Below are 23506 nucleotides of genomic sequence, written 5' to 3'. Positions count from 1 at the left end.
CACGTGGACGTGGTCGCTACCCTTGACCCGGTCGGGGCACTTCGGACGACAGCGATGTGCTTGGACGGCCTATACAGGCTTCACACTTACCAGAGTTACGCCGTCGCTCAGTTGGTGGACCACGCTCAGGCCCTGCACCTGGCGGTCCAGCTGAGAGATGGGCAGCTTCAGGAGGCTAGTACCGAGCTCGAGAGCAGGGCTACTCTTATCGCCCAGCTCCACGGCCAGGTTCACGAGCTTCAGGACACTGTGTCGGATCGTGATGCTACGATCAACTTCCTGGAGGACCAGTTTCACGACCTGCAGCTTGAGTTGGACGAGGCCCAGGGGCAGCTCCACGCGATACAGCACGCGCAGGATGCCCTTCACGCACCTCCCGACGAGATGCAGGTGGACGAGGAGGAAGAGCCCCAGGAGATCGAGGGCGTTTCAGAGATGGACTCCGAGGACCAGGCGCCGCAGCCCGCACCGGTTGAGGTTCACACTCCCGCGGCGAGCGAGGCATCGGTCAACATGTAGACCGAGGCGCTGTTTCTTAGCTTCTGTAGACTCCTCTTAGTGTAGCCTACTTTTGGATCATGGCTACTAGGCTAACTTAGAGTTGAGTAACCCCCTTAGTACTGATGTTAGGAGTGACCAAGTAGAAATGAGAGAATGATGGATGTAATGAACCCCTAATGCTACTAGTGTGAATTATCAGTGATCTGTGAAAAGCTGAAAGCAGCAGCAAGTTCGAATTTTTATCCTCTGTTCCTTTTGGATTTGGCTCCTAAGTTGAATACCAAAGTTGTTCCAAATTTCATCGTGGAAATACTCACAAAATTTCAGCCCGAACGGATTAGTAACACGGGAGATAATCGCCAATTACAGAAGCTCTGTTTTCTGTGAAACAGAAAAACCAGAGGAGGAGTAAATGAATTTTTCGACTAACCTACTCTGGAAATATGACTTTGTGATGACTACCAAAGTTGTAGCTCATGAAATTGTCTATCTCTTGTAAAAATTTCGAGTTTATATCATGTACAGAACTCCAGTTCTGATCGTTTTCGTATCACTGGTTCTGCTGCACCACATGATTTAAGCAATTCCCATTACTTCCATGTCATTTGGAGTTGTACCTTCCGTTTGAAATGATGATAATGTTGAAACTAATGTAAAAATACTCACATTTCAGATGGTTCGATCAACTCGAGGCACCCCTAGTGGTTTTGGAGCCGGGGGGAATGACGATCCACCCCCACCTCCTCCACCAGTGGGTATTGCTGAGGTTCTTGCCGCCCAGACGGAGCTTTTACGGCAGTTGGTTCAAGCTCAGCAACAACCACGGGGTGGGCATCATGCTCATCACGCACAGGAAGCGAGCTACCAAGATTTCCTCAGTACTCAGCCTCCGCTGTTCAATAAAGCGGATGAGCCTCTGGACGCGGACGCTTGGATTCGCACGATCGAGTCCAAGTTATCTCTACTGACTACTCCTTGTTCCGAAGCGAACAAGACTCGCTATGCCGCGCAACAACTTCACGGAGCAGCTCGTATGTGGTGGGATCATTACCACGGGATGCTACCGGCTGATCATGTGGTGAATTGGGATGAGTTCAAATTGGCTTTTCGAGATCATCATATTCCAGCTGGACTTCTTGACCGTAAGCTCAACGAGTTCTTGGCTTTAACACAGGGCACTCGTACTGTGGTGCATTATGCCCAAGTATTTCATCAATTGTGTCAGTATGCTGGACATCACGCGGACACCGATGCTAAGAAGCGTGAACGCTTCCGTCGAGGCCTTTGCACCAAGTTACAAGAAAAGCTAAATCTTGTCCGTGCGGACACTTTCAATGAATTGGTGAATATGGCTATATCCCAGGAGGATCTTATTTCTGCTCACCGCGCTGAAAAGAAGCGCAAGGCACCTGCTGGACCCTCGAGTGCCTCTGCACCGAGGTATCGTATTGTGCAGAATAACCCACCCGCACCCTCTCAGAAGGCCCCTCAGCCAGGGCGTTGGATTATTCGGCCTCCTCAACAGCAGCAACAGAATCGATTCGGGTTTCCTCAGCAAGCTCGAATTGCACCTCAGCAGCAGCAGAACGGCCCTAGGCTGAATGCTCAGCCAGCCGCTCGCCCGGATAACAATAACCGCTGTTTCAGATGCGGGAGTCCGGATCACTTTGCCAAGATGTGCCCCCAGGCGGGACAATCTCAAGGGCAGGCTTCTCGCAGAAATGATCAGAACAAGGGCAAGAGGCAAACCATTCAAGTCAGGCAGGGCCGACTTAACTTCACCAACCTTGCTGACCTTCCTGAGGGAGCACCAATCATGTCGGGTACATTCTCTATAAACCAACACCCCACTGTTATCTTATTCGATTCTGGTGCATCTCATAGCTTCATTAGTTCTAAATTTGGAGCAAGGGTTGGGTTAGATTTCTGTCACACAAAAGGGTCATTCGTGATATCTACCACGGGTGGTAAAGTCGCATCAAACCAAATCGTTCATAATGCGCCACTTAGTTTGGGTAGTAAAACTGTTCCTACCACTTTAATCTTGTTGCCACTAGAAGGTATGGACATTATTCTGGGAATGGATTGGATGAAAAGACATGGGGTAATGTTAGATATCTCTTCCCGAGCCGTTGAAATAAATTCTCCCACTCATGGTCATTCGGTTCTATATTTACCTCATCACCAATGCAACAACTCTTGTGCCTATGCCATGAAAGATATTCATCTCGAAGATGTTCCGGTAGTCCGTGAATATGCAGATGTGTTTCCGGATGATTTACCTGGTGTGCCGCCAGACCGGGATATCGAATTTGTCATAGAACTCCAGCCTGGTACAACCCCCATTTCAAAGAGGCCGTACCGAATGCCGCCTAAAGAATTAGCTGAATTAAAGATCCAACTGCAAGAACTTCTGGACAAGGGTTATATTCGCCCAAGTGCTTCACCTTGGGGTTGTCCAGCATTGTTCGTAAAGAAGAAGGATGACAGTCTGAGGTTGTGTGTTGACTACCGGCCTCTCAATGCGGTGACCATCAAAAATAAATGTCCACTTCCCCGCATTGATGTACTGTTTGATCAATTGGCTGGGGCAAAGATCTTCTCCAAGATTGATCTCCGTTCAGGGTATCATCAAATTAAAATCCAGCCTTGTGATATCCCCAAGACCGCCTTCTCAACCCGATATGGTCTCTATGAATATTTGGTTATGTCTTTCGGTCTCACCAATGCTCTGGCTTATTTTATGTATCTCATGAACTCGGTATTCATGCCGGAACTTGACAAGTTTGTCATGGTTTTTATCGACGACATTCTGATCTATTCCAAGAGCGAGGCGGAACATGAGCAACATCTGCGCATTGTTCTTCAACGTCTCAGAGATCATAAGCTATACGCAAAATTCTCCAAGTGTGAATTCTGGCTGGACACAGTCAAATTTCTGGGTCACACTATATCTAGTGAAGGCATTTCAGTTGATCCCAGCAAAGTACAAGAAGTGATGGACTGGAAACCTCCTACTTCAGTTCATCAGATCCGCAGTTTTCTCGGCTTGGCGGGGTATTACCAACGATTTATTCCGGATTTCTCCAGAATTGCTAAGCCCATGACAGAACTACTAAGGAAGGATGTCAAGTTTAAATGGAATGCAAAGTGCGATGAAGCATTCCATACATTGAGAGCACATCTAACCACTGCACCAGTCTTGGCTCAACCTGACAACAATAAACCCTACGACGTTTATTGTGAGGCTTCAGGTACTGGTCTTGGTTGTGTTCTAATGCAAGACAATCGGGTTATAGCATATGCTTCCCGCGCTCTTCGGCCACACGAGCTGAATTATCCCACGCATGATCTTGAGCTAGCCGCAGTTATTCATGCTCTCAAGCTTTGGAGACATTATCTTATGGGAACTCATTGCAATATTTATACCGACCATAAGAGTCTCAAATACATTTTCACTCAAAGTGAGCTGAATATGAGGCAACGAAGATGGTTGGAATTAATCAAAGATTATGACCTGGAAGTTCATTATCATCCAGGCAAGGCTAATGTTGTAGCCGATGCGCTCAGTCGCAAGGTTCACTGCAATTGCCTTTCAGTGGAGTCGTATAATGACACATTGTGTGCTGAAATGCAAAAGCTGAAATTAGAAATCATCCCTCAAGGTTCTTTGAATCATATTTCGGTGGAACCGACACTTCACGACAAGGTCATCATGGCACAATTACGGGACAAAAGTGTTGGTATCATCAAGCAGAAGGTAGTAGAAGGTGAAAATAAATATAAGTGTTTCCGAGTGGACCATAAAGGAATTTTGTGGTTCGAGGATCGCCTAGTCGTTCCCAAGAATCCTGAGCTGCGGAAACAAATCCTGGACGAAGCCCATCTCTCTAAATTCTCTATTCATCCGGGTAGCACCAAGATGTACCAAGATCTAAAACAAAATTTTTGGTGGACCCGCATGAAGAGAGAGATTGCTAAATATGTCGCAGAGTGTGACACCTGTCAGAGAGTGAAAGCTAGTCACTTGAAGGTTGCTGGAACTCTCCAACCGCTACCAATTCCGTCTTGGAAATGGGAAGATATCAGCATGGATTTCATCGTGGGCTTACCAAATACTTCTCAGCACCATGATTCCATTTGGGTCATTGTTGATAGGCTCACAAAGACTGCTCATTTTATTCCAGTGCATACTGAATATCGAGCCAAGAAATATGCTGAAATCTATATTGATCGGATTTTCTGCCTACACGGTATACCCAAAACCATTATATCGGATCGTGGTCCTCAGTTTGTGGCAAGGTTTTGGGAGCAACTCCACGAGGCTCTCGGAACCAAATTAATTCGAAGCTCAGCTTACCATCCACAGACTGACGGACAGACCGAAAGGGTGAATCAAATTCTTGAGGATATGCTTCGAGCATGTGTCATCCACTATGACAAGAACTGGGACAAGTGTTTATCCTTGGCTGAGTTTTCTTATAACAACAGCTATCAGGCCAGTCTGAAGATGGCACCATTTGAGGTCTTGTATGGTCAGCGGTGTCGAACCCCTTTGTGTTGGTACCAGACTGGGGAACGTCAAATATTTGGACCCGAATTAGTGGTCGAGGCTGAGGAGAAAGTAAAAATAGTACAAGCTAATCTCCGAGCAGCCCAGTCTCGGCAAAAGAGTTATTTCGATAAAAGAAGGGATCCTTTGAAGTTCATGGTTGGTAACCACGTCTATTTACGAGTGTCCCCAACTCGAGGCGTTCAACGTTTCGGAGTCAGGGGTAAGCTCGCATCTCGCTATGTCGGGCCATATGAAATCATTGAAGAATGTGGACCCGTGGCTTATCGTTTGCGACTTCCTTCACGACTTGCCGCCATCCATAATGTTTTCCATATATCCCAACTCAAGAAATGTGTTCGAGTTCCTACGGAAATCATTGATCAACAGGAAATTTTAATGGAGCCCGATCTCTCATATACCGAATATCCACTCAGAATTCTGGATCAAAAAGAGAGAGGTACTCGTCGAAAGGTGGTAAAAATGTATAAAATTCAGTGGTCTCATCACACTGAAGAAGAAGCCACCTGGGAGACGGAGGATTATCTTAATCGGCATTATCCGGGTTTCCTTAGCTCTACCTCAGGTATATCATTTTCCCCACCTCAATTCAATCATCCAATCGCGGGACGAGATTCTTTTTAAGGGGGGTAGGTTGTAACACCTCAGGTGTTAGCACATTAAATACAATCAATGTACCTAAGTTAAAGTTAAAAGAAAAATTTGAGAAATTAATTCAAAGAGAAAGGATCAAATAAAGACAAATCATACAAAAGAAATTAAAGGAAAAAGAAAAAGGAGTGAAAAGCTACTCAAAATTTAATTCAAAAATGTGCACAAAATTTTTGTTGGCTCATGAGAGGTGTTTCAATTGACATGTGCTCAATTGAACTTCAGCCAAAATCAAGTCAAAAACTGAATAAAACTAAAGCCCTTTTGTGCAAATATGCAAATGTACCAATAGTTCGAAATGTGAGTTTCAAATGAAAATTTGCATAACACGAAAGTTGTAGATCTTGAAAAGTTATGCAAAAGTGGTATTCAACACTTTTCCATTTGAGCCCTCCAATTAGGAGATAATTTCAGTTTACCGAGAGGTCCCTGGAATTTTTAGAAATCGCAAAAGAGCCCCCATCTCCATCTCTCTCTCCCGGCTGGCTCTGTTTCGCCCGCCGCCCGCTGTACGCCGCCGGTGGACTTCGTCCACCGCGCGCCCGCGGCCAAATGGACCCAGGAAGTCCCCCAGCGCCACCTGGCCCGCCCCTTGGCACCTCCTCACGCGCACACGCGTCCCAGGCCGCTCCCCGAGCCGCCACGACACCCCCCGCCCTACGCCGCGCCGTTGCAGCTCCGCCCGCTCGCCGTCGTGCGCCCCTGACCCAAATCGACCTCCCCCAATCGCTGCATCCCTCGCCCTGGAGCTCCTTGGCCTATAAAGACCCCCAGAGCTCCACCGTCGCGCCTCTTCTCCTCCTTCTTCTTCCTCCCGCCGCTCCGCCATGGCCGCCGAGATCCAGCTCGCGCGGACCGGCTAGCCCAGCCCCACATTGCCCCCTCCGACCACCGCAATAGCTTCGCCACCTCCTAGATACGCTCCACGCGCGCGGAATCGAACCCAAACCTCCTCCCGACGCCGTTCCCCTTTTGCGCCGCCGCCGGCGAGCTCAGGCTCACCGCGGACCGGCCAGCTCCGAAGGAGACCGAGCACGACAGCTACCCCAGAAGCATCCACGAGCTCACGCGGTACTCGTGCGCTCCCTGTTCCCCTACCCCGAGCCCTCCTTCACCTCCAGCACCGGCGAACCGAACAACCACCCCGCCATTGACGCCGACGAGCTCGAACCCGTGCACCAGACGCTCGAACGTCGACCAGGGTAGGTGTTCCTCGATCCTTTCTCTCCCACGCGCCTCCCCGTGGCAGCCCCGGTAAGCCCTGCACCGCAGAACACCACCGGCAAGATGCCACGGCGGAGAAGGCCGGCGAAGGACCCGGTTGTAAATTGTTTTTTTTCGTTTAAGGGTGTTTCTGCAAGTTTTTCAGTGTATACCAGTGAACTCCTAAAATGCGAAACAAATCACAGAAAAATCGGAAAAATGCAAACTCAACTGATCTGGATTCCTTGTAACAAGATCTACAAATTTTGTAACATTCACATTTGCAGAAACTCAACCGAATTTAATCTAGGGAAAAGAATAAGAAAACCACCTTATGCATGTTCATGAAGTTCTGCCCATCAAATGACCTTGAATTTTGGATATATTGTCACTAAGGAAATTTTAAGATCACAGTAAAAATATGGCACCCAACCAAAGTAGTATCATATTGGAACAATCAAGATTCTCTAATCTGTTGTTAGCAATTTAATTCTGGAAAATATGCACATGAACTTGCTCTGAAATTTTTACTACGTGCATGTAAAGCTAAAACACTGTTAATACCTAAATTTTAGATTTATTAGAGTTCATGTGCTATATACCATGATTTATGCTGGTTTAATCAACTTAATTCCTCATATATAGTTCTTATGCTCAGAAAAATCTATATTTATTTATGGAGTCTCTTTTTAGCTCTTTGTTCCTGTATAAAAATTTTGAGCTGCAGTTACTGAGTTTTGCTTTGTTGAATAATCATGCTTAGCATCTTAGGGCTAGATTTACTATTTTTGTTCTGAGTAATCTACAATGTTTCTGATCATTATTTTTGGGCACGATCTTGTTTGGAGTATGCTCTACCTGTAATAAAAAGTTCATAAGCAATACTGGTTAAATGTACCTTGAGAAATTTATGCAAACTCATGCTAAGTTCACTGAATAACTAATTTATCATAGTGAGTTAAATCTTGAAAATTTTTCTGGAGTATGTTTAGCTCATGCCTAGTCTCTAGTAAAAATTTGAGAGCCATATCCCTAGTAAAACTCTCTGTAGAATTAATCTTAGTTAAAAGCTTGCTGTTTTTGTTCTTTTTATTACCTCAGTTATATAAGTGAATAAAATCTGGAAAAATTTCAGTGCTGAGTAGATGCTATGAAGTTGCTCTCGTAAAATTTGTAGCACCATAACCCATATTAAACGTTATGTAAAAAAGATGAAGTAACTAGAGTGATCTACTTGCATGAATAGTTATAGTTTTTGCTTTATGGTTAAATGCTGAAATCTATACCATAAGTACTTAATGTGAATCTGGGTTACTTTGGTGTTTCCTCACTAGCTCATTAGTGAATTTGGGTTGTTACGAAATAATGAAAGCATGCTATGTATTGAAATTAAAAATGGAAACCAAAACCCCACTCATTCATGGTGAAACATAGTTATGTTTACTACTCTATAAATGACTGCCCATGAAATAAACTGTTGAAATCATCACTAAAGTAACTTTTGTTGGACTACAACTTTATCGTGAAGGAAAGAAATTGTTATCCATGAATAACTCATAATCTCGCATTGCATATAGAAACGGTTAATCTCGCGGACGGTGACTACGAATTGGTGCCCGCGGACTCTCGTGCGGAGCAGGAGGTTAATCTGAACTGTACTAACTTGTCTCAAGACCTGGGCCAAGCCCCAGAGGCTTTTCTGCCTGACAGTGCCCAAGAAGGCAAGCCCCGGAGCATAATCCCACTATTTTCCGAATTATCATTCAGCTATCTATTTATTAATGTATTGTAATATTTTGTTTTCTGCATTTAAGTTTTCTAGGCGTTGATCGAAAACCTTAGATGCATGATCCATAGGAACCTATGTTTGATACCGGATCCTTTTTATCGACTAGTTGCCATGCTAAATAGGTACGGTAGAAGTCGAGTGGTTCCCTGCCTCTCGCGAGCAAATAGGAATTGTACTGACTTTAATTCCTGTTGAAATGTAAGGACAACGGGCGGGGTTGTGTAGTTGTGATACCCCGCTGGTGTAGTCAAAAATGGCTAAGGTCGCGGTGTGTGGCTCATTTCGTTAAGCGTTTGAAAGTACTAGCCACATACCGAGAAATATAGTAATCGGTAAGCTTAAGTACCTGATTGGACCGGCGAGTGGAACGATCTCGCACCCTCCTGGTAGAAGTAGGGTTTATTTTATGTCGCGACGTACGGGTGCAGAGTGGTCGGACTCTGTAGTGGGGAGGGTGTTCCGGATCCACGGACTGGAAAGAAAGGGGAAAAGTAGCGTGGGCGGGAGCGAAGTCGATCCCCATGCATGTGGTCTAGGTTCCCCTGGCCAGGTTGAAATTCGATTCGGTATCGTCCGCCTCTCACGGCATGAGATTGCTTAATGATTTCGGTCACATAGAGTAACAAGTGGAACATGATGATGATAATACTGCTGGTTGATTAAATGATTGCTCTACCATGATTGTGTAGAGTAAGTTGCAAATTTAGAATGGTTAATCCCACTAGAATCCAGCTGAGTAAAACCCGAAAGTAAGGATCAACACTTAGCGGCATTTTTGGCAAGCAAACCCCACCAACCAAAAAGCCTTGCATGTCTAGTTATCGGACTATGTTATATCTGGAGACGGGTCAGTCTTGCTGAGTATTAGTATACTCAGCCTTACTTGTGGCACTATTTTTCAGGTACTAACTTTGAAGATCTGTTTGCAAGTCTTACTTGGCCTTGTACTCTGCCCCCGGGTTGGTCTGTTGAGTGGGATGGCCCTTCAGCTGGTGCTAATCACCCTCCTGCTGAGTGACGCATTCGAACAGGCTTTATCGATGCGTCACGTTATCTCGCTAGTTATCTTTACTACTTTCGCTGAACATGAGACTTAAATAATTGACTAGTTGGAACTCCGTAGTACTTTGCTTCCCTGAACATGGTTTGTAATAAATTTTCTTTCCGCTGCAATCACTCTGAGATGTATGAAATGGTTTGTGTTGTAATCTCTGGGCTCACCTTCATGTGAGTGTTGTCTACTGATCCTGGAATAGCGTGGCTTTTATCGAGGCTTCACTCGAGGAACTACCGATGAGTGCCAAATTGGGTCAGAGTTGCTTAGCAACAAAGATCAGTGCACCCGGGCCCAGTAGTTTTGGGTGGTTCCGCCACAGCGACTTTGTGGCACGAACTTTTGCACTAGTTCGGTCCGTTTTGCACCGAGTTTCGTAAGGCAAGCAAACATCCCGAATGCACCCAAATAGTACGAAACCCACCAAAACTTCAGTTTAGGGTCCAATGGGTTGGATTGGGTGTGTTCGTTGCGAAAAATTCCGACGCGACTTCGTGGAACGAACTTTTGCACAAGCTCGGCCCGTTTTGCACTGTGTTTCGTTAGTCAACCAAATGGTCCCGAATGAACCTAAATAGGACGAAACGCACCAAAACGTCAGTTTACGATGCAATGGGGTGGATCGGATGCATTCGTTGTGAAAAATTCTGACGCGACTTTGTGGCACAAATTTTGCATTAGTTCGGCCCGTTTTGCACCGAGTTTTGTAAGGCAACCGAACGGCCCTGAATGCACACAAATAGTACGAAACGCCCCAAAACATCAGTTTAGGGTCCAATGGGGTGGATCGGGTGTGTTCGTTGCGAAAAATTCCGACGCGACTTCGTGGCACGAACTTTTAGACTAGTTCGGCCTGTTTTGCATCGGGTTTCGTAAGGCAATCAAATAGTTCCGAATGCACCCAAATAGTTCGAAACGCACCAAAACGTCAGTTTAGCGTCCAATTGGGTGGATTGGGTGCGTTCGTTGAGAAAAATTCTGACGCAACTTCGTGGCACAAACTTTTGCACTAGTTCGGCCCGTTTTGCACCGAGTTTCGTAAGGCAACCAAACGGTCCCGAATGCACACAAATAATACGAAATGCCCCAAAACATCAGTTTAGGGTCCAATGGGGTGGATCGGTTGCGTTCGTTGCGGAAAATTCCAACGCGACTTCGTGGCACGACCTTTTGCACTAGTTCGCCCCGTTTTGCTCCGAGTTTTTTAAGGCAACCAAACAGTCCCGAATGCACCCAAATAGAACAAAACGCACCAAAACATCAGGTTGGGGTCCAATGGGGCAGATCGGGTGCGTTCGTTGCGAAAAATTCCGACGCGACTTCGTGGCACGAACTTTTGCACTAGTTCGGTCCGTTTTGCACCGAGTTTCGTAAGGCAAGCAAACATCCCAAGTGCACCCAAATAGTACGAAACACACCAAAACGTCAGTTTAGGCTCCAATGGGGTGGATTGGGTGTGTTCGTTGTGAAAAATGCCGACGCGACTTCGTGGCACGAACTTTTGCACTGCTTCGGCCCATTTTGAACCAAGTTTCGTAAGGCAAGCAAACATCCCGAATGCACCCAAACAGTACAAAACGCACCAAAATGTCAGTTTAGGGTGCAATGGGGTGGATTGGGTGCATTCGTGCGAAAAATTCCGACGCGACTTTGTGGCACGAACTTTTGCACTAGTTCGGCCCGTTTTGCACCGAGTTTCGTAAGGCAACAAACATCCCGAATGCACCCAAACAGTACAAAACGCACCAAAATGTCATTTTAGGGTCCAATGGGGTGGATTGGGTGTGTTCGTGCAAAAAATTCCAACGCGACTTTGTGGCACGAACTTTTGAACTAGTTCGGCCCGTTTTGCACCGAGTTTCGTAAGGCAAGCAAACGTCCCGAATACACCCAAACAATATGAAACGCACCAAAATATCAGTTTAGGGTCCAATGGGGTGGATTGGGTGCGTTCGTGTGAAAAATTCCGACACAACTTCGTGGCACGAACTTTTGCACTAGTTCGGCCCGTTTTGCACCGAGTTTCGTAAGGCAAGCAAACATCCCGAATGCGCCCAAACAGTAAGAAATGCACCAAAACGTCAGTTTAGGGTCCAATGGGGCGGATTGGGTGCGTTCGTGCGAAAAATTCCGATGCGACTTTTTGGCACGAACTTTTGCACTAGTTCGGCCCGTTTTGCACCGAGTTTTGTAAGGCAAGCAAATGTCCCGAATGCACCCAAATAGTACGAAACGCACCAAAACGTCAGTTTAGGGTGTAATGGGGTGGATTGGGTGCGTTCGTGCGAAAAATACCGACGCGACTTTGTGGCACGAACTTTTGCGCTAGTTCGGCCCGTTTTGCACCGAGTCTCGTAAGGCAACCAAATGGCCCCGAATGCACCCAAGTAGTACAAAAGGCACAAAAACGTCAGTTTAGGATCCAATGTGGTGGATTGGGTGAGTTTGTTGCGAAAAATTCCGATGCGACTTCGGGGCACGAACCTTTGCACTAGTTCGGTCCGTTTAGCACAGAGTTTCATAAGGCAAATAAACGGCCCCGAATGCACACAAATAGTACGAAACGCCCCAAAACATCAGTTTAGGGTCCAATGGGGTGGATCGGGTGCGTTCGTTGCGAAATATTCCGACGCGACTTCGTGGCACGAACTTTTGCACTAGTTCGGCCCGTTTTGCACCGAGTTTCGTAAGGCAAGCAAACGTCCCGAATACACCCAAACAAAATGAAACGCACCAAAACGTCAGTTTAGGGTCCAATGGGGTGGATTGGGTGCGTTCGTGGGAAAAATTCCGACGCGACTTCGTGGCATGAAATTTTGCACTAGTTCGGCCCGTTTTGCACCGAGTTTCGTAAGGCAAGCAAACGTCCCGAATGCAACCAAACAGTAAGAAACGCACCAAAATGTCAGTTTAGGGTCCAATGGGTGGATTGGGTGCGTTCGTGCGAAAAATTACGACGCGACTTTCTGGCACAAACTTTTGCACTAGTTCGGCCCGTTTTGCACCGAGTTTCGTAAGGCAAGCAAACGTCCCGAATGCACCCAAACAGTACGAAACGCACCAAAACGTCAGTTTAGGGTCCAATGGGGTGGATTGGGTGCGTTCGTGCGAAAAATTCCGACGCGACTTTGTGGCACAAACTTTTGCACTAGTTCGGCCCGTTTTGCACCGAGTTTCGTAAGGCAAGCAAACATCCCGAATGCAGCCAAATAGCACAAAACACACCAAAACATCAGTTTAGGGTCCAATGGGGTGGATTGTGTGCGTTTGTGCGAAAACTTCCGATGCGACTTCGTGGCACAAACGTTTACACTAGTTTGGCCCGTTTTGCACCGAGTTTCGTAAGGCAACCAAACGGTCCTGAATGCACCCAAATAGTACGAAACCCACCAAAACTTCAGTTTAAGGTCCAATGGGGTGGATTGGGTGTGTTCATTGCGAAAAATTCCGACTCGACTTCGTGGAACGAACTTTTGCACAAGATCGGCCCGTTTTGCACTGTGTTTCGTAAGGCAACCAAACGGTCCCGAATGAACCCAAATAGGACGAAACGCACCAAAACGTCAGTTTACGATGCAATGGGGTGGATCGGATGCATTCATTGTGAAAAATTCTGACGCGACTTTGTGGCACAAATTTTGCATTACTTCGTCCCGTTTTGCACCGAGTTTCGTAAGGCAACCGAACGGCCCTGAATGCACACAAATAGTACGAAACGCCCCAGAACATCAGTTTAGGGTCCAATGGGGTGGATCGGGTGTGTTCGTTGCGAAAAATTCCGACGCGACTTCGTGGCACGAACTTTTGGACTAGTTCGGCCTGTTTTGCATCGGGTTTCGTAAGGCAATCAAATAGTCCCGAATGCACCCAAATAGTTCGAAACACACCAAAACATCAGTTTAGGGTCCAATTGGGTGGATTGGGTGCGTTCGTTGAGAAAAATTCTGACGCGACTTTGTGGCACAAACTTTTGCACTAGTTCGGCCCGTTTTGCACCGAGTTTCGTAAGGCAACCAAACGGTCCCGAATACACACAAATAATACGAAATGCCCCAAAACATCAGTTTAGGGTCCAATGGGGTGGATCGGGTGCGTTCGTTGCGGAAAATTCCAACGCGACTTTGTGGCACGACCTTTTGCACTAGTTCGCCCCGTTTTGCTCCGAGTTTTTTAAGGCAACCAAACAGTCCCGAATGCACCCAAATAGAACAAAACGCACCAAAACATCAGGTTGGGGTCCAATGGGGAAGATCGGGTGCGTTCGTTGCGAAAAATTCCGACGCGACTTCGTGGCACGAACTTTTGCACTAGTTCGGTCCGTTTTGCACCGAGTTTCGTAAGGCAAGCAAACATCCCAAGTGCACCCAAATAGTACGAAACACACCAAAACGTCAGTTTAGGGTCCAATGGGGTGGATTGGGTGCGTTTGTTGTGAAAAATTCCGACGCGACTTCGTGGCACGAACTTTTGCACTACTTCGGCCTGTTTTGCACCAAGTTTCGTAAGGCAAGCAAACATCCCGAATGCACCGAAATAGTACAAAACGCACCAAAATGTCAGTTTAGGGTGCAATGGGGTGGATTGGGTGCGTTCGTGCAAAAAATTCCGACGCGACTTTGTGGCACGAACTTTTTCACTAGTTCGGCCCGTTTTGCACCGAGTTTCGTAAGGCAACAAACATCCCGAATGCACCCAAACAGTACAAAACGCACCAAAACGTCAGTTTAGGGTGGAATGGGGGGGATTGGGTGTGTTCGTGCGAAAAATTCCAACGCGACTTTGTGGCACGAACTTTTGCACTACTTCGGCCCGTTTTGCACCAAGTTTCGTAAGGCAAGCAAACATCCCGAATGCACCGAAACAGTACGAAATGCACCAAAACGTCAGTTTAGGGTGCAATGGGGTGGATTGGGTGCGTTCGTGCAAAAAATTCCGACGCGACTTTGTGGCACGAACTTTTTCCCTAGTTCGGCCCGTTTTGCACCGAGTTTCGTAAGGCAACAAACATCCCGAATGCACCCAAACAGTATAAAACGCACCAAAACGTCAGTTTAGGGTCCAATGGGGTGGATTGGGTGTGTTCGTGCGAAAAATTCCAACGCGACTTTGTGGCACGAACTTTTGCACTAGTTCGGCCCGTTTTGCACCGAGTCTCGTAAGGCAACCAAATGGCCCCGAATGCACCCAAGTAGTACAAAAGGCACAAAAACGTCAGTTTAGGATCCAATGTGGTGGATTGGGTGAGTTTGTTGCGAAAAATTCCGATGCGACTTCGGGGCACGAACCTTTGCACTAGTTCGGTCCGTTTAGCACAGAGTTTCGTATGGCAAATAAACGGCCCCGAATGCACACAAATAGTACGAAACGCCCCAAAACATCAGTTTAGGGTCCAATGGGGTGGATCGGGTGCGTTCGTTGTGAAAAATTCCGACGCGACTTCGTGGCACGAACTTTTGCACTAGTTCGGCCCGTTTTGCACCGAGTTTCGTAAGGCAAGCAAATGTCCCGAATACACCCAAACAAAATGAAATGCACCAAAACGTCAGTTTAGGGTCCAATGGGGTGGATTGGGTGCGTTCGTCGGAAAAATTCCGATGCGACTTCGTGGCACGAAATTTTGCACTAGTTCGGCCCGTTTTGCACCGAGTTTCGTAAGGCAAGCAAATGTCCCGAATGCACCCAAACAGTATGAAACGCACCAAAACGTCAGTTTAGGGTCCAATGGGGTGGATTGGGTGCGTTCGTGCGAAAAATTCCGACGCGACTTTGTGGCACGAACTTTTGCACTAGTTCGGCCCGTTTTGCACCGAGTTTCGTAAGGCAAGCAAACGTCCCGAATGCACCCAAACAGTACGAAACGCACCAAAACGTCAGTTTAGGGTCCAATGGGGTGGATTGGGTGCGTTCGTGCGAAAAATTCCGACGCGACTTTGTGGCACGAACTTTTGCACTAGTTCGGCCCGTTTTGCACCGAGTTTCGTAAGGCAAGCAAACATCCCGAATGCAGCCAAATAGTACAAAACACACCAAAACGTCAGTTTAGGGTCCAATGGGGTGGATTGTGTGCGTTCGTGCGAAAAATTCCGACGCGACTTCGTGGCACGAACTTTTGCACTACTTCGGCCCGTTTTGCACCAAGTTTCGTAAGGCAAGCAAACATCCCGAATGCACCGAAACAGTACGAAATGCACCAAAACGTCAGTTTAAGGTCCAATGGGGTGGATTGGGTGTGTTCATTGCAAAAAATTCCGACTCGACTTCATGGAACGAACTTTTGCACAAGCTCGGCCCGTTTTGCACTGTGTTTCGTAAGGCAACCAAACGGTCCCGAATGAACCCAAATAGGACAAAACGCACCAAAACGTCAGTTTACGATGCAATGGGGTGGATCGGATGCATTCGTTGCGAAAAATTCTGACGCGACTTTGTGGCACAAATTTTGCATTACTTCGTCCCGTTTTTCCCGCATTCGTCTTCTTCCTCCAGCCTTTGCGCCCCTTTGCCTCCGATCTTCCCTCGCCCTTCTCTCCCCCCTACACAGGCTCCTTCCTCACCCACCAAGAGATGGCATCTCTTGTTCATCCCCGTCGCTTCCAGACCGAGGGAGAGCTGAACACAGTGCGCCGCCTGCTTGGGTGGAGCGCTCAGGAGACCGGCTGGGGGGTGCGAGCAGGCTCGGTTCCCCTTGGCAACCTCCGCACCGGGGAGTTCGTGCTATTCACCTCGCACGTCTCCGCCGGTGTGGGACTGCCGATTTCTTCATTCTTGCTGCTGCTGCTGGAAGACTTCGGCCTCCAGCTTCAGCATCTGACACCCCACTCCCTCCTCCTGGCGTCCATCTTTGTGCATCTATGCGAGATGTTCATGGGAGTGCGTCCCTGCGTCATCCTCTTCCGCTACTTCTTCATCCTGGTGAGGTCCGGAAGGAGCAGGGACGAAGTGGGAGTGTACTACTTCCAGATAAGGAGTGACCTGCCGACTCCTTACATTCCGGGCCTTGCTGGCGGAAGGTGGGAGGAGTGGCGCAGGGATTGGTTGATCGCCACCACCGAAGCCAACAAGCGCCTTGTCCTGCCGACCGCGGGGCCCGCCTCCGATAAAGCATCCTGGAGGGCCAAGCCATCGCTGCAGCCGGAGTTCGGCTCCGTGCTGGATAAGATCAGGTCACTGGCAGGGAGCGGCCTCACCTCATGGCACGTGCTCGGCGACTTCGTGAAGCGCCGGATCGCCCCCCTAAAGCAGCGGCCGCGACCGGCGTGGAGCTTCACCGGCCTCAACGATTGCAGCAGGACCCACCGCGGGGAGGGAAGCGATCTGACCCAGGAGGCCTTGGAGGTCCTGGTGCGGAACGTGACGGGAGACACCTTCATCCCAGAGAACCTGATTTTCCCGCAGAGCATAGTCCCCCTCTGCGAGGACCCGGCGAGGGTGGCGGTGCTGGCCACCCTGCCAACCCTGGACGACGGGGGACTGGCCCCACGGCAGACCGGGGGTGACCCGAACCGTGGGCTCCGGATCCCTGGCACGTCCGGGGATCAGGCTACGCTGAGCGCTGCGGGGTCCGGCGCCACTACGAAGGGGAAACAGGCCGCGGCTAGCAGCGCGGCCGCGGCCGGCTCCAGCCGGGCTCAGAGCAGCTCCGGTGCGTCGTCGGGGGACGTAGGCCGGCGGAGGCTACTCCGGGGCGACGGGACCCTGGTCTCGGAGCCCGCCGCGAAGCGCCAGAGGTCTTCTGAGGGCGCAGGCTAGGGTAGCTCCCGGGCTGCCGGCCCCCACGGGTCCTCTGGCGCAACTGGACCACCACCATCGCCGCCGAGGAATTCATCCCGCCGGCAGCAAGAGCAGCAGCAGCAGGAGCAGCCGCAAGAGCAGCGGCAGGAGGCACGCGGACTGCAGCAGCAGCAACAGGTGCGACCCCGGGTTGCGCCCATGCCGCAGCCGCAGGAACAGCAGCAACGGGTGCAGGCCCGGGTTGCGCCTGCATCGCAGCTGCAGGGGCAACAACAGCAACAGCAACAGCAGCAGCCGCAAGAGAAAAAGCCCGGGCTCCGGGGACGCTGGGTACCCGGTACTGCTGGGTTGGTGTCATCCTGCTCTCCTCCCTTGTGCCGGTGTTCTGTTTGTTCGTTTTTTTTGTTGTTGATGGCTTTTCTGCTTTGCTACCAGGGCTTCCCGCCCCAGCGGTTCTTCTACCACCGTTGGCACATCAGCAGGTGCCCGGGCGGCGGCGACCTCGGCATCGACAGCGACGGTGGCAGCAGGTGCGGGACCCTCAGGTACGGCGTCCTGCTGCTTACTCCGTGGCACATGACGCGATGCTGACTGTCATGCCATTTCCAGACTCCGCAGTGCTCAGTGCAGCAGCGGCGGCGGCGGTGGCGCCGGTGCTGGGTGCAGCCGCACCAGACACGGTGGTGGAGGTGCCAGTGCAGGGCGCAGCCACTCCTGACGTATCGGTGGCGGGGGCACCCGATGCGGCCGCGTCCGCCACGGCGGCAGCGGGAGCGCCGGAGTTAGGCTCGGCCGCGCCCGACTCGGCGGCAGCGGGGGCGCCGGAGCTGGGGCCCAGCCGCGCCCGACTCGGCAGCAGCAGGGGCGCCGGAGCTGGGCCCGGCCGCTCCCGACTCGGCGGCAGCGGGGGCGCCGGAGCTGGGCCCGGCCGCTCCCGACTCGGCGGCAGCGGGGGCGCCGGAGCTGGGCCCGGCCGCTCCCGACTCGGCGGCAACGGGGCACCGGAGCTGGGCCCGGCCGCTCCCGACTCGGCGGCAGCGGGGGCGCCGCGAGCTGAGCCCGGCCGCGCCAGACTCGGTAGCAGCGGGGGCGCCGGAGCTGGGCCCGGCCACGCCCGACTTGGCAGCAGCGGGGGCGCCGGAGTTGGGCTCGGCCGCGCTCGACTCGGCGGCAGCGGGGGCACCAGAGCTGAGCCTGGCCGTGCCCGACTCGGCAGCAGCGGGGGCGCCGGAGCTGGGACCGGCCGCGCCCGACTCGGCAGCAGCGGGGGCGCCAGAGCTGGGCCCGGCCACGCCCGACTCGGCGGCAGCGGAGGCGCCGGGGACAAGTGCCGCAGCGGAAGCCCCTACCTCCAGCTCCGGTCCTGTTGCGGAGGAAGAGTTGGAGGTGGTCTTTGGCAGGCGGCTCCTGCAGCTCCAATCCCCGGAGGAGGATGCGACTCCGCTTCCTCAAGTGCTGTTGCGAGTTCGGCGTTCAATCGAGGAGGCAACCTCCTCCGCCGAGGTGGCCTTCCGGCGGGAGTGGTCTGCGCTGGAGAGCGAGCGTCAGCGCCTCTCCGACTGGCACAACCGCCTGGAGGCGCACACGAAGGCTGAAGCCTCCCACGCCGCGGAAACTCGGTCAAAGCTCAAGGCGGACCAAGAGGCCTACCGAGTCAACCTTAAGAAGGTGTTTGACCGAGAGCTCGCAGTGTCAAATCGAGAGAAATCCTTGGCGCAGCGGGAGCAGGACTTCACCCTAGAGGTTGTTGGCTTCGCTGCTCAACGGTCCGACCTCGAGGCCCACTTCGCAGCCCAGCAGTCAGAGCTGGAGACTCGCAGCGAGGACCTCGAGGTCCGGAGGCAGGAGCTCGACGTCTTCTCTACGACTCTGCAGGGATGGCGTGAACAACTGCAGGAAAGAGCCTGCCAGCTGACTGCCGACGAGGCGGATTTGGAGGAGGACCAGAAATCTCTCGCCAAGCGGGAGGCTCACGCCACCGGCATAGAGAAAGAGCTTGGGCGCCAGCGAGAGTCGCTCAAGAAGCGGAAGGTATATGCGGAGCAGAAGGAGGACAAGCTGGAGGAGCGGTCCCGCGGACTCGAGGAGAGATCCCGCGAGCTCGAGGAGAGGTCCCGCGAGGTGGAGGTGGCCAAGGCGGCCTTGGACACCCGGGTGCAGGAGGCTGTCCGGGAGGCGGTCCGGAAGCATCAGGAAGACCAGCGCGTCGAGGCCCAGCGGATCGCTGACTGGGCAAGCGAAGCAAGCCTGGCGCTGGTGCCACATGGTCTGAGCCCGATCCAGGTGGCGGTGCCGCCAGCTTCGGTAGCTGACGCCCTCCCGGTGCTGAGTTCTGCTTCGGATAGGCTCCAGCGCCTGGGGCCAGTCCTTGCTGGATAGCTTGAGTCCGAGGGCCGCGAGCTGATCCGGCTGGTGGCGGAGCACATCCTGACCTGCCTCCGGAGCCACGACCCGACCATCTCGCTGGCGCCCGTGATCGATGGCCCTGTAGCGGAGACGGAGGCCGCCGCTCGGGACAGCGTGCAGGAGGTCGTTGACTTCGTCGCCGCCTACTTCAAGCGAGAACCTGCAGACTCTTGAGCTAGGCATCGTATCTTTTTCCTTTTGCATTATGTAACAAACTTGTACTACCTGAAATTTTTGAAGCAGAAAAAACTTCAACTTAGCTGTTTGTCAGTTGTAGATTTGCAATATGCAGCACCCCGGCGCCCTGGCCCTCTGGCAGACAGGTTCAGTTGCTTGGACCTGTCTGCCATCTGAGCCGTAGAAGATACTGCGGACCTCCTTGGCATAGGGCTGCATAGCCTGCAAGACGAGCAAGCGCCTTGTTCCCTGCGTAGGATACAGGACTACAGATAGAAAAATCAAGTTCGCTTATATAGTAGCAACAATACTGCATCTTAGCTATTTGACGCATGCAGAATTCATCCATGATGTCTGGGACAAAGTGGATGCCCCGGGCCCCCTGGGAGAGAGACTCAGTTGCTTTGAGTCTGTCTACCATCGAGATTGGCTCTTATCCTGCATGAAAGCTTTGAAGCAGATACTCGGACCCCCTGTGTAACACCCGGTTTATAAAAGAACATAAACCGAGCAATCATATACGTGCCAGGATCAAGTCACACGTATATACAACAGAATGAACAGTATATCATAGCACATATCACGTAAAAAGACATAATAAAGCGAATACGAATGTTATTTATTACAATAGTGACAAAATGTCTGATACAGCGGAAGCGAAGTACAAAATACGATAAAAGCTCTCCGAAGCTGAAGCAGGGCGCCACAGGGACGTCGACTGGGAGACGAACACCTAGAAGTCCTCGTAGTCCTGGTAGCGCTGGACGAACTCCCTCGTGTCGGCAGGAACTGAGCAGCAGTAGCGTAGCCGAGAGGAAAAAGTAGAGAAGAGGCAAGGGTGAGTACACAACTTGTACTCAACAAGTATAACACGAATTATGAGGCTCTAAGGTTGGCTGACTCAACGGCATTAGCTTTTAAGTGTTGGCAAAATTTTATTAAAGCTATTTACTACGAGTTGATGAGTTACCATTAACCCAGTTACATAGTAATTAATCAGAATTAATCATACTACTACTGAGAACCAAACCAAGACCAAGCCACCATGGTAACCTCGAGAAGCACCTCCCTCGTCGGAAGGAGATAACTTCACTAATCAAAAGGAGGATCTGGGCCGCTCATAACCGTGAGCACGGCTAGTATACCAGTTTTACACTCTGCAGAGGTTGCACATCTTTACCCACAAGTCGTGAGCTACGCCAGTTGTTCATCACACTTCCTTAGGTGAGATGGCCAGCGACTCACTACGAGGCCTTTAAAAAGAATCTCGTTGGTAAGGCGTAACCGCGAGAGTTAGGTCAGCGACGATGGGGCCCACCTCCAGGGGTACAAGCACGTAGCACAGACCAAGCCGGAGGAGCAGGGACCATTGAAGCTTACTACTCTTGCCCCGCAGGTAAGTTACTCCAAACCAAAAAGATCTAATTATTACGCCAAGTCTATCCCATTCTAGCCTTGTGGTAGCGCTGTTGTCCCAGGTTGTCGCTCTATGAACCGGTCCTTATGGAGAGTGGCCAACCAAGCACTAAGCACCGTGCTGGCCCCCTAAACCATGTTTCTAAAAAAAACATCTTTTAACGAGAAGTGAGCCACTCAAGCCACACAGAGTGCCACTCTCAGAATTAAATTCAAGTAAACCATTAATCAAATTAATTAAAAAGGACCAGAGTGTGTTATAGCGCAGCAACCTAGCACAACTAACCAAAATGCAACCCAAAGGTTATATAAAGGATATAAAGTGGCTAGGGAAGTCCTTAAAGGCATACAGTATTAAAATGCAGTATGAAAATGTATTTAAAAGTGATGGGTTGTTCATGTTATACTTGCCTTCCTCGTACTGCTCCTGCTGCTGCTCAAAGTGCTCGGAAGACGGCTGCTCCGGGTACTGGTACTGGGGCTCCTCGGATGGATCAACGTCTACTCACGAACACATGGCCAAAACAATGCACAGGAATAAGCATTCAAGCAAACACTAACAAAAATTAAGAAACAATACATCAATACATAAAAATAGCACACAAAACTACTCTAGAACTATTCTATGCGTTACAACGATCGTGTGGATATAAAGAACGCTAAAAACGGAGCTAAAACGCATAAACTAGGCCTAAAACAAGTCCTAGGGGCTTTTTTGTAAGAAAACTGAAGTTCCAGGGGCTTTTCTGCAAAAACTGAGGGCCTAAACGTAATTAAAGACTAAATCTAGGGTCTAACGTGTAAAAACAGCAGCTATGGATGGCGGGTTCAAATTCTAAAGAGCTTAGGGGGCTACGTGAATAAAACAGGGCCTAAGTGGAATTATTTTTGACTAAATCTGGACCGCGGGTTGATATTAACAAAACCGGGGGTCTCTTTAGAAAAACTCCAGGCCGAACCGGTACGCGCGGTTTTAGGCCGTTGGATCTAGATCTAAGGGTTCTAGTTGGCTTGATCCAAGATCTAATCCAGGCCGTTGCATACGGATCTGGCGGCCAAGATCGGTTGGGGGCGCGGGCGGCGGCGCTGACCGCCGGAAACAGAGTTCCCGCGGCGGCGCACGGCGGCGAGGTCGCCGGACTTTATCAAAACGGTGATTCTGGGCTCGCCTTCGAGCGGAATTTGGTCAGGGAGCGAGAGAGCGACACCCTAAACAGATCTAGGGGATTGGCGCAGGGCCACGGCACGGCGGAGGCCTGGTGCGGCGGCGAGACGGCGAGATCCTACTGCGGCGACCGATTACGCGTCAATAGAGGAAGGAAAAAGGGGAAACAGGAGCGCGCCGAGGTTTCTTACCCACGCGTGAAACTTCGGTGGTGGTCCAGAGGGTTAGAGAAACAGTAGAGCGCGGGCTTCGCGGTGGCGCGGCGGCTCCGGTTCTGCAGGGCGACGAAGCGCAAGGAGCGGCTGCGGGGACGCTTCCCTGGGCGTCGAGCTCGGGTGGAAAGCTGCGCGACGGCCCTGCAAAGGGACCAAGCAGGTCAGGGGGCGGAAACACGCCGGCGGCGTGGAATCATGGGGCGGCGGCGCTCACCTGAGACGGGTCCGGGTGGAATTCCCGAGCGAGCGGGCCTCGGAGTTGCGAGCAAGGGCTTGGTGGGCTTCAGAGCGTCGAGACGGAGTTAAATCGGGGACTTCCAGAGGGAGGAGCTGTAGTGGAGCGGCCGGCCTACGGTGGAACAGAGCCTCGGCGTGGCGGCGGTGTGCTCTGCTCCGAGCAGAGGCAAGGCGGGCGGCTGTGGGATGGGAGAGGGCAAGGGGAGACTAGGGCGAGGTTTAAAGGAAGCAGGGCGGGGATTGCGGTGGGGAGCAGCAGGGAGAGGATCCCGGCGATCTCGCCGGTCATCTCGGGCGCGGCCGCTGCGCGGAGGGGGAAAGGAAGGGGAGGGGGAGGCCACTGACGCGTGGGGCCTGCGGGTCAGCGAGCGCGCGGGTTGGGGAGCAG

The sequence above is a fragment of the Panicum virgatum genome, chromosome 2K, assembly GCF_016808335.1.
Source record: "Panicum virgatum strain AP13 chromosome 2K, P.virgatum_v5, whole genome shotgun sequence".
Classification (NCBI taxonomy): Eukaryota; Viridiplantae; Streptophyta; class Magnoliopsida; order Poales; family Poaceae; genus Panicum; species Panicum virgatum.
Note: the sequence above shows the minus strand (reverse complement) of the source record.